We start from the raw sequence: 14164 nt of genomic DNA on the forward strand, positions 1-14164 counted from the left end.
ACAACGCCAAGGAACTGGCGCAATCTGTCGTTGATCATGGTGTCTGTCAAGGAGTCACGGCTATCATGGCTGAACCAACCAAAGGGAACAACAACAACGATATCAATGCCAACAATAACAACAAGAAGAAATTCTGGAACAAGAGAAAGGAGCAAACTTCGCAAGAACCTTCAAAGAAACAAGTTATTGCGGTCCAATTTAGGCGATCTTTTTATGTACGTTTACAATTTAACGAACTCTACAACTTTTTTTTAGATACTTAAGGCTAAAATGCAATTTATTGTAATTTCACTTTTTACATTAAATAATGTTTTATCGGTGTGCGGTAAATATTCGTGTGGTTATAATTTCTTCAATATAACTTGGTTTCAAATGTTCTTTATGTTTTTGGAAAATATGGGGTTGTCACAGTCGGTGGTGGGGTCCGCCTAACACCAACCGTACACGGGTTTACGACCGTAAACTCGTTCTGGCCGCAAACATGATAACTTTTGAAACTTTTCAAGTTTTTTGTGCTTTTTTGGGTTTCCAACTTGCATAGAATTTTAACTATATAATATTAGTTGATTTTCTAAACCATGAAGATTTGACGGAAACTAATAAAATTCAAATTTTATTAACGGAGTTTGGTTCATGATAACGGCAAAAGTTTCGGGTTGTCACACATAATAATCCTTTCCCATTTCCACTCGGGTATCACTAGTTGTTATAATAGTCTCGAAGGCTTTTGGTATTCCACTTTCACTTTGGCTCAAGTAAGACACTTGCCCATGAAAGTGACTATCTCTGCCTTCATATTAGGCCACCAATATTGTTGTTTGGTATCCAAATACATTTTATCTGACCCCGGATGAATAGAATATCATGAATTGTGGGCTTCATGCATGATTACTTCTCTGAATCTCCTTATTTTGGGAACCCAGATTCTATTCATGAGGTAGTGAGTTTCGTCATCTTTAACTTCGAGCTCCTTCTCCATTCCACGTAGTGACTCAATAGCGACATTCTCCGGCTTCAATGCATCCAATTGGGCTTGCTTGATCTATGAGGCAAGATGAGATTAGACGGTGATTGATAGGTTCTTCACACGACGACTTGAATACTCCTTTCGGCTCAGGGCATCGGCTACCATGTTAGCCTTACCTGGATGGTATTTGATCTCGCACTCATAATCCTTTAGGAGTTCAACCCATCTTCTTTGCCTCATGCTCAACTCCTTTTGATTTAGAATGTGTTGGAGGCTCGTGTGGTCTGTAAATATGGTGCACATGGTACCATATAGGTAGCGCCTCCAAATTATCAAGGCAAATACCACCGCCCCTAGTTCGAGATCATGCGTGGTATAATTTACTTCATGTGTTTTCAGTTGTATGGATGCATATGCAATTACCTTCCTGCGTTGCATAAGGTCACGATATAAACCTTCATTCGAAGCATCAAAGTAAACTATGAAGTCTTCGGTTACCTCTGGTAAGGATAGCACTGGAGCACTACAGAGGCCTTGCTTCAAGGTTTGAGGACAACCAAGTTATTTGCCTAGCGTGCAACTAAGCAAGAAATTAGCCATGGAGTAGTGACCAAATTGGAAACTCACCCTCTCTCTTTATTACCCTCGGCCGAGAGGCAAACCACATACACACATACTCCATTTTCAAACACTCTCAAATATCTCAAGAACACTCCTCCTTCCACCAAGATTTTCGAGATTTTTGCATGTGTTCCAAGAAGATTCTTCACTAATATCATCAATCCTTGGTAAGATCGTGTACACTTAATTTGGATTGCTTCATTCTTTAGCTAAATCACTCCATATCAACATCTATTTTGTGATTTTGCTTCCTAGAACTTCTTAACTTTGAAATCCAGTCAAGAAATCTTACTAGGATCAAAAATCTCTTCATCTCTTCTTCAAAAACCGAAACGTCAAGCAAAGGTGAGTTCATACCCCCTTGTTTTCGGTTTTCATATGATTTTTGGGGGAGAATACAAGTAAAGTGTGTATATATATGTGTTATATGCATGTCTTATGTGATTTCTTAGTTTATTTTGTAAAAATGTATTAGATCTTAACATATCTCGGCATCTTAAGCAACATTGAGTAAAAATCCATGAACTAAGACACCTTATACATCATATTATCAAGTTAAAAGTGTTTATATGTTTAAGATATAAAAATTTAAAGCAAAAACCTTGTTAAGGTTCAAAATTGTCAGGAAAACAAAAGATAAGGGCAAAAAGTGACATTTACGGTTTTTAAAGGATCAAACAGGTCCTACTTGTATAAAAAGGGATTTTTAGGATAAACATGCTTTCCTAAGGGCCAAAAATGTTAATTTTAGCTTAATGGGCTTAATATTTGGGCCTCACGGTTTTGGGCCAACAATGTAAGTAAACCAAATTTAGGGGTGAAAATAACATTTATTTCTAAATTGGACCAAAAATATAAGTGTTATAAAAATTGGGCAGAAAGTGTCATTTTTACAAACAAGGGACTGAATATGTAATTTTCTGCAAAACTGGGCCATAAATGTCAAATTATAAATTTTTGGACTAAATCCGTGAAATCCCAACACTTTTGGGACGAAATTACAAATTTTTATAAACTATGTACTAAAGTGTTATTTTTACAAAACTTTGGGCTTTAATTGAAAATTTTAGGATTACTGGCCAAGAACGTCGTTTTTACAAAAAGAGGACTTTTTATAATCAATTTGGTAAACCTCGAACTAAAACAAACAACGAAACAATAGCAAATGGACGAAATACATCGATACCAATTTTATTGGGCCTAATATTCACATTACATGGCCAATGGGCCTTAAGGGCCCATTCAAGTGTATATTGAGCCCAATATTTTCCATGACATGTTTATTGGGCCTTGCGACCCATTTACATGTTAATTTGGGCTTGAGTTATGGGTCACATGTTTGTTGGGCCTTGGTGGTCCATTTACATACCTATTGGGCCTAAATTACCCTCTTACTGTTGGATTAATGTCTAAGTCCATAACTATAATTGGTAATACTTGACCCGACCCGACATGGTCCATTTGGGTTGCATGGCATCATGCATTTGGATAGACTATAATGAGCGAAATAACACTTAAGGTTTGTTAATATATTATAACTTCTAATATATTAATAAGGTTATTTAATTAGTATTGATCAATAATTAATTTGGAATTAATTAAGTGATCAAAAGGAGACTAATTAAATATATGGGTTGATTATGTAAATCATTCATTATTATATATGGGCTTGTGATCCAAGATTCCTTATGTTGGACTAAGTCCATGGGGTGACCCATGGATACTCCATGGAGGTTAAAATCCATGAAGCATAAGGAATGGGTAAAGTTATGGGTTACATGGTATAACCCTAATAGCCACCATATAAAAGAATCCCATGGCTCAAGAAATCGGCCACTATGTGTGAGAATGAAGGGCTAGCCGATTTTCATGAACTGTGGAATTCTCTCATGTCTTTCCAAGTGCATATGATGTTGTGTGAACCATTTGAGGTGTCACACTTGGGGCACTAGGCACTCAAGCTTCATGAAAACAATCTACATCAAAGCGGTATGTAATTATAACTTGATATATTCATTTGAATCAATGTTATTATGCTAGTTAGGACGAATACCTTGGAAATTTCATATTTGCATGTATAATAGAGAAAACATAGATCCAAGGTATTTAGGGTTGAATGTACACTTAGGAGTGTTAGAATGCTCAAAACCCAACAGTGGTATCAGAGCCTAGGTTTGTTTTCAATTATACTTGATGCAAATTGCTGAAAAATGCTGAAAAATTCGATTTTCTGGCTTTCTGGGCACTGGACTCGCCGAGTCCACTGATAAACTCGCCAAGTCCATGAAGAAAATCATCCTACTCGTCGAGTAGGTTGATACAGTCGACGAGTAGGAGCCCCAGACAGCATATTTTCGAGTTTTTTTGGCTAGAAATGGACTAGGAACATTACCCTAAGCTGTTTTTGGACTTATAAACTTGTTTTTGATGTGGTAATGTTCATGCTAATCCAATTTCAAATATTATTGTCAATAAATTCATGTTTTGTATTACTTTAGTGATTAGGCTAATTGCATGAAAAAGTTTGATTTGAATTATCTTGTTCTTATGAGTTGCTTAGATTAATAGAAAAGTTAATTGATTATGTGTTTTCAATCCATTTTAATCTAATAGTTGATTCTAAAATGTGTTTTTGTAACTTGTCCTCAAGTTATATGAAAAGTCACATTTAAGTTTCATAAAACTCATAAAAGTTGGCAATGGTTACAAAACATGAAGACTCTTGTCCTCAAGTTATGGAGGTTCAAGAGTCACTTCATTAAGTAATAAAATATGTAACCTTAATTAATTCCATAAGTTACAAAATAAAGAAAAGGTACATTCTTTTATTAGTTTAAAGTCTTCCATAACTTGTCCTCAAGTTATGGAACTTGAAGAGTCTTTTAATTAAAACTACTTTAACACATAAGTTATGGAATTAATTAGTTTTGAATAGTTTCAAAACTTGCCCTCAATTTTTGGAATTTGAAAAGTTTTCACTTATGAATACTTTAATTCCAAGTTAGCCCTTAGATATTTAAAATTTAAAATTCAACCCTTATACTTTATAATATTATAAGTTAATAATATTTATATATATGTATACAAGCAAGTCAGTCTTACCGTTAGTAGACCTCATTCACGAAGCCGGTCTATAAGGGGGTATAAGGTTACTGCCTATAAAATGGCAGTTTAATGGGTGTCCACTCTCACCGACCGCTTCCTTGACTGGTGGAGGGTCGTTAGCCGTACGGGTAGGACAATGACTATAATTCTCCCTTCATTAAAAGTATTAATGATAAATACTAAGTAACTAAACCTTTTATAAATACCCAATCTTAGTTACTTAGGAAAAACTGAATAAGGTGTTAATCCATGAAATTACACTTTGCACTTTGTTTAAGTCGGTTAGTGGAGCGTGTGTGGTTAACCGGCACATCAATTAAGGGGTATATATTAAGGGTACCCAGTATATTTGCATGGTTACTTCACACCTTGTTTTGTGATCCTCGGCATCCCAGTCACAAAAGTTGAAGGGCACACTCGAGATTGAAACATGCCATTGAAAAGTTCAATGAATCTCAAAGATCTAGGAGTTTCAAAACCAATTAAAACCTAATAATACATTTCGTTTATCTTGGTGGAAATTGGTGAATCGTCATTCACCTACCTTCAAATATTTTATAGCTTGGATTACAGCATCCCTCTTCCAAGTTATAAAAGTATTGTGTTAGGTCCTAGCCTTAATATTTCATATTAGGTGTTATATTAAGGACTTTAAATCAACTATCTTGAATATCTCCCAAAAGATGTCAGGTTTAGACATCTATGATCTTTCCAAATCTCTTGAAACAAGTTTTCCTAAATGAAGATGATATCCCATGGAAATCATACTTCTTTCACCTCCTCCAATTATTCTCCCTAACCCACAAGCTCTTGAAAAGTTTAAGGTCACTCAAGCCATATTGGCAAGTAAAGGTCTATGTGTGGTCACATCTTGGAGATGTGGTCACATATTGACAAGCTGAGAGAGTTGGGTGTCAAAGTCTTGAGAAAGTTGGTGGTTCAATCACTTTCTAAGTCACATAGTGAGCTCCTTTGGGACTCCTATGAAACAGACTATGACAAGACCCTTAATGATCTTATCTATTTGCTAAGATCAACTTCCTAAAACTTGTGGACATTGACAATAATGGCATTGGATATCCAGTAAAGCTCTCTCTCCCCAATGGAAAGGGATTGGCCATAGTCAACTCAGTTGACCAAATGGTAAAGAGAAAGGCTAAGTCTGTGATAGTCCCATGTTCCATTACCAAAGTGTCCATATGTTAAATTGCCAAAGGAAGGGGCATTGATTGCGAAGCTGCCAATTTACCTAAGGGTGTTAACGTCAATAAGTTTGACTCTACTTCAAGTAAAGTCCACTATCTAAATCTGATAAGTTTCTATTATGAGATTCTTGAGACATGATGTGACTGGGTCACATGGTGATGTTTTAAGAATCAAAGAAAAGTGAAGAAACTTAAAGAAAGAATATGTTGAATCTGATCGAGTAGATGGATTTCTATCGCATAGTTTAAAGATCGGATTCTTAAGCTACTTCTTAGGAGTTATGAGATATTGCTTAGGAATAGATAACAACAAGTTTTCATATGGATTGTAAGGATAAGTTTTTCCGCAAAGTTTTAAAAAGCTAAAAGGAAATTTTTGATTTTATTTATTTTATGAATCCTTACAATGGCGTTTGTGAAAAAATTGTTGCTTATATGATTCCATTAATAGCAAGAGTGGAAATATGAAATTGATTCTTTCATTTGTGGTAATGTCTAAATTTACCAAATAAGGAAAGATCCTCATCACCCTAGTTTCAATTGGACCGGAACTTGGAATCATGCAAGTTGTATAGCATGATGAATGAGAAATTTTCATCTTTGGAAAATTAAGACTAACTACATGGATGTGTGAGTCAAGTAACGGACTAAGGGATCGAGTACACATTCTTGTGCACTGATTAAGTCCACCACAAAAGAACGATAAGACTATTCGTCATGATTTACTTAAGTTCAGAAAATATGGTTATAATTACAAGAGTAAGTATAATTCTGAAACATTGGAAAAGTTTCAATGTAAGACAGAGCGAATAAGAAGAATCAACTTAGGCAGAAAGATAAAAGTTTCTCAAATCTGAAAAGATGGGAGAGTACTTTAGTATCAGTTTTTGTGATCATCTTAATGATTCAGAAACCATAGCACAATTAGTTCTCTAAGGAAATCTTAGTGCATTCGAATGACTAAGAAGAGGAATCTTGAATTGTTGAAATGGTAAAATCAAGAAGATGAGTCATACTTCGTTCCAATACAAGCCTTAGAGTCATACTCCAAGATTGTAACTTGAATGACATGTCTTAGAGAAGGTTTAAAACACATGTCAAATGTAAGAGTAAAAGTTTTCTACTCTTGTACATTTGAAATTGGTAAGTTGTGATGTTTTGGATAAAACAAAGACCAACTAAGGCCAATTATGTGAAGTGTTTTTCTTGATTAGAATCCACAAAATCTCTTGAATATCTAACAAGAAAGTCTTATATGTCAAGAGGACCGTGGGAGTCTTAAAGGTCTTGAAAGTCTCAAGAACTAACCAAGAATAAAACCTGAAGTTCTTCACTAGCACACGACTTGAGGTTCATAACTTATCGTGTTGACATATTCTGTGCCCATTCCAATTAAAGTTGGATTTGCATATGAGTTCTTAGAGTTCTCAATTGGTTGCACAACAACTTGGAAGCAATAGCAGGCCCTTGAGCTGCCAGGTGGCAAGAAATTAAGATTGAGTTCAGTCCATATGAGTTTGGATTTGTCATTATCCTTGTCTTTTGACTATGGTTTTGACAATTCACATGGATAAGAACACATACACCATTAAATCTAAGTGTCATAAGGTTTCTCTCCGATTCATGAAAATGATGGTGAGGAAACACTTTCACTAAGTAGATTTTAGCTAGATAGCGATTGTGATATTTGCATTCCCAAAGTCGTTAGTGGAGCGTGTATGGTTTACCGACACATTAACATGGACTTGTGAGAAGTGGCGAAGGTCTAAACAATCAAGACTATGATTATGGCATCCCTTTTCATAGTTCTTAAAATTATTTAGACACACATGTGAGCTATCTAATATAAGGTGTATGATTATGATAGAGTTTTATCAAAGCAATCTAGTATCAGAAATCTGAACTTTGGTAAGAAAGTCAATAAAGTATTGATTTCTAGAAGTCTAGCTGATTTATGAGTACATGTCAAAGCTAGTGGGAGCATAAGTGTTATGCTACCAATCATCATGTTAGTGGGAGCATGATTATTATGATAAAAGTTGCAAGTTAGCAATGTTAATTATAGAAAACAAAAGTTTCAATTAGGAATGAGTTGTTTTGCTATAATTAAGGGAGAGGAAATTATACTTCATCTCAAATCTATAAGCTTAGATCGTGAGATTTTAATCAATTTAGTCAAGTATATATATATATATATATATATATATATATATATATATATATATATATATATATATATATATATATGAATGATATGTTGGAATGGCTCAACATAAGAAAATTCTATATATGGGTCCATTATCTGCGTTCTAAAATTCGATTATGATTACGACATCCTTTTTCATAATCTGAATTATGAGAACTTGGAAAATAAAAATGGAAATGTTATAGCAAAAGACTGGTTTAGTCATTATGTGAGACATCATGAATTGTGTCCCATATGCTTCGGATATAGGATCGATTACATGTGCTATATTCATCATTTCGAAAAATTTCCAAATGCCTGGGGCATTAAGAAGAGAAAAGGTCTAGAATTGGATATGACTAAAAGAAGTAAGCAATTGTTGAGGACAATCTAAGGTTTACCAAAGATTGGTTGCTCAAGGACAGTTGGAAGTATAGTGATAATCCTGGAAGGACCATATTGACATAATCTGTAAGGAGGCAACTCTTGTTCAAAAGTGATAGTCAAAATGGAATCTGGAAATGTTTCAAAGTTAGAAGTTATTCAATCTGTGTAAGATTAGAAAACTTAATTCAAGAAGGATGTTTCCAAGGAGCCGATCTTCTTTGGAATGCTCTGTAATGGTTGTTGTCAAGTCTTTCTGACTTTGTGCATAATCATTACAAGAGAATCAATGCATATAAGTTTAGAATCTAACATATTTCAGTAAATGGCATGAATTTGGAATTCTTGCATTTGCAGTAAGGATTTGGGACTGTGAAAAGAGGATCATTGGAGTTATGTTCAATTGATCTATTTCACAAAGTAAAGACCATAGACAAACATAGTATGTATACTTGGTCTATGGCATGACTAGTGTTTAGAAAACATAGTGTACATGCTTGGAGCATGGGACAACTATTGTTTTAATTCAAGTATAAAGTTGATAGCTGAAACAGTATACAATGAATAATTTGTAATGATATGGTGATAAATAAAAGGTGTTTTATTTATGTTCATAGGTTTTTATACCATATTGCATTCAATTATTATTGTGTTTCATTTTGCATGTTTTAACTTCCTAAATAACTAGGTCATTGTTCTGGATGACTAAGTTATTCAAACCATCCATAGTCGGTCATGTGTTGGAAGTAGATATGAATTAAGACTGTCATGGGTTGGCTTGTAGAGGTCTAAGATGTTGGACAAAGGGCTACAACACTCATGAGTGCTCATAAGTTCTGAGTATTGGATTCAACCCGCGCTCATTGGAATCACTTCATGGATTTTATCACCAGTGATCATGAGATGATAATATCTTATATTCTTCAAACCTAGAGATATGAGTTGTTACTATGAGTTGGTTGTACATTGATTGCACGAAAACGCATTCGGTAACTCGATGTTATAAAACGTGCCTTTATGTATGATTCAACAAGTAGTAGAACAAGCCATATGAGTCAAAGTTTATCCATTCCTTTTACCTTCGGGATAAGAGCGATATTTGTGGTCCCCTCGATGATTTGGTGATGACAAATATAAGTGCTCGATCGGGCCTGGACTAATTTGATTTGTTCAATTAGTCAGTCGTCATAAATCGGAAATCGGGAAACAACAAATGGACATAGAGAATGATTATAATCCATGTCTCAACCTATATGATATCTCGAATGGAGGAATATATGATTCCTTATCTAATGGACAATTCATTGACATAGGTCAGAGTTCATCGACAAGGTCAGAGTTCGACAAAAGCTTTTGAGAGCTACGATTACCAGTCGGTTCTTGAAGTCATACTTGCAATAATAGTTTTAGACTTATCCAAGTAGGAGACTGTTGGATTAATGTCTAAGTCCATAACTATAATTGGTAAGACTTGACCTGACCCGACATGGTCCATTTAGGTTGCATGGCATCATGCATTTGGATAGAATATAATGAGAGAAATAAGACTTAAGGTTTGTTAATATATTATATGTTCTAATATATTAATAAGGTTATTTAATTAGTATTGATCAAGAATTAATTTGGAATTAATTAAGTGATCAAAAGGAGACTAATTAAATATATGGGTTGATTGTGTAAATCATTCATTCTTATATATGTGGGCTTGTGATCCAAGATTCCTTATGTTGGACTAAGTCCATGGGGTGACCCATGGATACTCCACGGAGGTTAAAATCCATGGAGCATAAGGAATGATTAAAGTTATGAGTCACATGGTGTAACCCTAATAGCCACCATATAAAAGAATCCCATGGCTCAAGAAATCGGCCACTATGTGTGAGAATGAAGGGCTATCCGATTTTCATGAAGTGTGGAATTATCTCAAGTATTTCCAAGTGCATATGATGTTGTGTGAATCATTTGAGGTGTCACACTTAGGGAACTAGGCACTCAAGCTTCATGAAGACAATCTACATCAAAGAGGTATGTAATTCTAACTTGATATATTCATTTGAATCAATGTTATTATGCTAGTTAGGATGAATACCTTGGAAAGTTCGTATTTTCATGTATAATAGAGAAAACATAGATCCAAGGTATTTAGGGTTGCATGTACACTTAGGAGTGTTAGAATGCTCAAAACCCAACACTTACATGTCATTGGACCTTTGTGGTCCATTCACATGCTAATTGGGCTTGGACTGAAATTCACATGCTTAGTAGATCGTAACTTTACCTTTACGTAATTCTTGAACTTCGTATACTTATATACATACCTTTGGATTTGAAAATCTACAACATACACGTAAACACTAAACATGGTGAAAAACATAACAAACATGAAAGGTTGAGAATCTAGCGAGACATGTCGGTTGGCACCTTTGAGTGTCTAATCATAGCTTGTAGTTATAACCAGTGTTTCCTTGAGGAAGAGCGGGAGTTTGTATATAGATCTATATGGGGTGACCCCCCCCCCCCCCACGCCTTAGTTGTTCGCTACAGCTAGACTAGGCCAGTCTAGGGCGACAAAACCTTGAGCAAATACCAACGTTTGGAAAATGCCAAGACAGGCAACCTAGTCACTATCATGCATGGTTATAATGGCTCATATAGAGATCCAATACCAATTTAACATATCGAAGATTAACCCTTCGATTGTGTCGACACAAAACAACTTAATTAATGATACAAGAACCTCGACATTGTTATAATTCAGAAAATATTGGATTTTCAGGGGAAATACTATTATTCAATTATCACTTACTTACAATACATTGAAATTTAAACTGCAATCATATATGTTACTGCTATGAAATTCGCACATGCATTTATACTTGATTTTCACATCATTTTCAGACGTTCTATAGAAAATACCGGATTTTATGGGTTTTACAAAAGACACAAAGGCTTTTATTCAAACATACTTATGAATTCACCAACATTATATATGTTGACCGTTTTCAAAATAACTTGTATTCTCAGTTAATCGTTTTTCTTCTACAATTTCTTATCTCTAGTGGACCTCTCAGTAGGATTCGAACCCAGATGAAATTCTGACCATCTGTCAGAGAAAAAAGAACGAACGGATCTTGTAGGATTCCCAAGAAATTCTTCGATTTCTTCTGGAAGCAGATGATTAATCATCTACTACTCATGTTCCATGAATAGTCGGGACATTGAGGAATATCCAGAAAGGCATTTTGGGAATCGATTTGATTCTATCTCTGTTACTTCCGTTTGAAGAAAGGAAGGATCCCAAAGAATCGATCTTTCTTTTAGTTGTTGAATCTCTGTTTGATTGATCAATGTGTGATATTCCGAATCCTCATTACTAATGGAATCAAAATGATCTCTAGATTGATCAGAAGATCCTTTCAATCGGCTAGAATCCCTTACTTGAACGAAACTAGATCTTGTGGAATCATATTGAATATTTGACGATACATTCCGTACCTTGCGAAAAAACCGATCCTTGTTTACCAACCACACATTGTCTAACCAAATCAAATTCTCTGTCAATACGTCCCTCAAAAGATCCGATTCGGGTGGATTCTTCCCCCAACTAACGAATAGATCTTGGCGGAATAGCCACATATGAAATTAAGCACAATTTTTCAAAGAAATAGCCAACTTGTTTCTCGAGAAGAGATGGGAAACATGCTCAATATCATTTGATTTAATAGTTGACCCAGCCCCTTGTTGTTTGAAAAAACCCTCCACTTCAATTGGTATTTTTTCACGAAAAGCAGACATGAGATAACAAATCCAGTGTTTCACTAAGATTTCAAATAGTGGTCCCGAATTCAAGTTGATTCTATTTTGCCTCTTCACCCGGAGTTACCTTATGTAAATTCAGTTGCATGGTACACATCAGTATTCCAGTTCATTTCGCCTTCTAAGTCAGAATAAATATGTTTTCGAACCTTCTCTTTCAAATTAAAAGTGGAGGTTCTCGCACAAATCTCAGCAATGACTTGTTCTGATTCTACATGTGGATCGTTTTGAACTAAAAGAAAACTTTTGGGCAGAATACACACATTGTGTATAATATCTTCACTCTCAATAGTTACATACAATTCTCTAGAACATAGAAAAGCAGGATGTCCATGACGTGTACGTGTCGGATGAAACAAATCCCCCTGTAACCTACGGCTTCTCCCAATTCAACCAGGTCATCATGAGCTAGACTCAGGCCATAACATAATTGAAAAATCCAAGATATACTCCTACAAGTAAAGGGGGTTGGAATAGAGATTGGTTGTGCTCTAAAAGTTATGAATCTATTGACAAGTCCAACCCCAATATCTTGATTTATAGTAGCAATACACCGGGAACCTATATATATATATATATATATATATATATATATATATATATATATATATCATCTGCTAATACACGGCCATATTTAATACCATAAAAATAAAGGAATGTTGTATTGATGAACCTGGCAGATATACCTAATGTATTTTCTCTTCTTTTGTTATTTATTGTCCTCCTCTTGTGAATTGACAGTTGACATTATTATATATGTATATATATATATATATATATATATATATATATAATTTGATAAAATTGAATATGACTTTGATATGATTTAGGGATCAATAAAATTCCCAAATCAGACTTTAGTAAATCATTTTTTTTGCATCTCCTGCTCTGCTGATTCAGAGGTATTGTATCTTGGATCTAATGCAAAACTCTTTCTGAATGAGAGAGATAAAGAAGAGAAAAACCAATGAAATAAAGTTGAAAGATTGTATAGTTTAATAGTAAAGTTTGATTACCATTAACCCCCAGAAAAGTTAACGAGTTTTTCAATTTGATTCATATCCTATTCATCTTCTAAAGGTGTCCCTCAGCTGATTTATATTTAAGTTAAGGTGGCCTTAGGCCTTATTCCCTATTTTATTTGTATTGTGTAGTGCTTTTTGATTACCTAAAGGTGGCCATAGGCCCCTATGGTCCATTGGTGCCCCTATGGTCCAGTGGTTACGACCTCTCTCTTTCAAGGAGAAAACGAGGGTTCAAGTCCCTATAGGGGTATACCAAGACCATAGGACTAGGATTTTATCAAAAGTGAAATGTATTTGTCAAGTCCGTCTAGTAGATGAAAGTACGTTGATTATGGAATGTATAATTTGGCATTGGGTCGATTCCTGATTGGTTAATGGGGATGGACTGTAAATTCTTGGACAATATGTCTACGCTGGTTCAAATCCAGCTCGGCCCAAAAATTCGTCAATATACTATCAAATGGTAGAACCCTTTTGTTCTTAAGAAATACTTGATAAGAGAGAATAAAAAAGAAGCCAAATTTTATGTTAGATCTCTTCTTATTTCCTTGGGATTGTAGTTCAATAGGCAAGAGCACTGCCCTGTCAAGGCAGACGTTGCGGGTTCGAGCCCCGTCAATCCCGACGGATCCAATAAGTACATCAAATCACCTCTACATTTTATATGAAATGAAAGAAGGGACAGAGCTCATAATTTAATTCCGAAGGGGTTTCCCCTCTTTTTTTCATGATTTTGTCGACGAAAGAACAAACACTAAACTAAAATAAAATGAACATAACTAAAATAGTGAAGTTGATAGAATATTCCATCTTTTCTTCCGCGACTCCTCTTTCTCATACTTCTTTGTCTTCCAAA

The 14164-nt window shown here is 34.9% G+C and overlaps 1 non-coding gene across 1 annotated transcript; it reads left to right on the top strand.

Annotated features, from left to right (window-relative positions):
* The first annotated feature begins 13858 nt into the window (after positions 1-13858).
* TRNAD-GUC (transfer RNA aspartic acid (anticodon GUC)) lies at positions 13859-13932 on the top strand. Its single transcript has one exon. It is a non-coding gene; the product is annotated as a tRNA-Asp (tRNA).
* Positions 13933-14164: the final 232 nt, after the last annotated feature.

Source organism: Lactuca serriola, chromosome 1 (assembly GCF_051521515.1).
Source record: "Lactuca serriola cultivar US96UC23 chromosome 1, Lser_US96UC23_V15, whole genome shotgun sequence".
Lineage (NCBI taxonomy): Eukaryota > Viridiplantae > Streptophyta > Magnoliopsida > Asterales > Asteraceae > Lactuca > Lactuca serriola.